At 54.6% G+C, this 632-nt stretch overlaps 1 non-coding gene across 1 annotated transcript; it reads right to left on the reverse strand.

Annotated features, from left to right (window-relative positions):
- Positions 1 to 80: 80 nt before the first annotated feature.
- LOC122564577 lies at positions 81 to 199 on the reverse strand. The gene has a single exon (XR_006315944.1). It is a non-coding gene; the product is annotated as a 5S ribosomal RNA (ribosomal RNA).
- Between the last annotated feature and the right edge of the window lie 433 nt (positions 200 to 632).

Below are 632 nucleotides of genomic sequence, written 5' to 3' on the forward strand. Positions count from 1 at the left end.
GCAGAAATAACCTGCCGCTCCATTGCCTGGCACAAGACAAGTGCAGAGGGGTGACTTGAGCAGCCACTGCTGGCGGAAAAAGCCTACTGCACCTGGTATTCCCAGGCGGTCTCCCATCCAAGTACTAACCAGGCCTGAGTCTGCTTAGCTTCCGAGATCAGACGTGATCGGGCGTTTTCAGACTAGTATGGCTGTAGGCGCTGGCCCCTGCCTTTTCTCCCTACTTCAAGGCGTGCTGGCCAGCCACATTTTCTTTCTTGCTCTTTCTCTTTATCCCCTTTGGCTTTTTTTTCTCTTTTCTCTTTGCTCTTCCTCCTCCGTGCGTGCTTCCCTCCCTCCGTCCCTCCAGCTGCCTTTCAGGCCAGCCCTTGCCCACCAGGCTCCTGTAGTCTCCCACATCCCCACACAGGCCAACTGCAAGCCCTCCCCCTGCTTCATAGGGCTGCAGCCTGCATTCTCTCATCCTTCCACACTCCTCCCCCCCTCCATTTCGGAATGCCGGGCACTGACCAGTGGGGTACCGCACGGATCAGTACTGGGACCGCAGCTTTTTACAATCTATCTTCAGGATATACAAGATGGTATTCGCAATAACATTCGCAAATTTCATCAGCTGGGTGGCAGGGTGAAAT

The sequence above is a fragment of the Chiloscyllium plagiosum genome, chromosome 29 (genome assembly GCF_004010195.1).
Source record: "Chiloscyllium plagiosum isolate BGI_BamShark_2017 chromosome 29, ASM401019v2, whole genome shotgun sequence".
NCBI lineage: Eukaryota > Metazoa > Chordata > Chondrichthyes > Orectolobiformes > Hemiscylliidae > Chiloscyllium > Chiloscyllium plagiosum.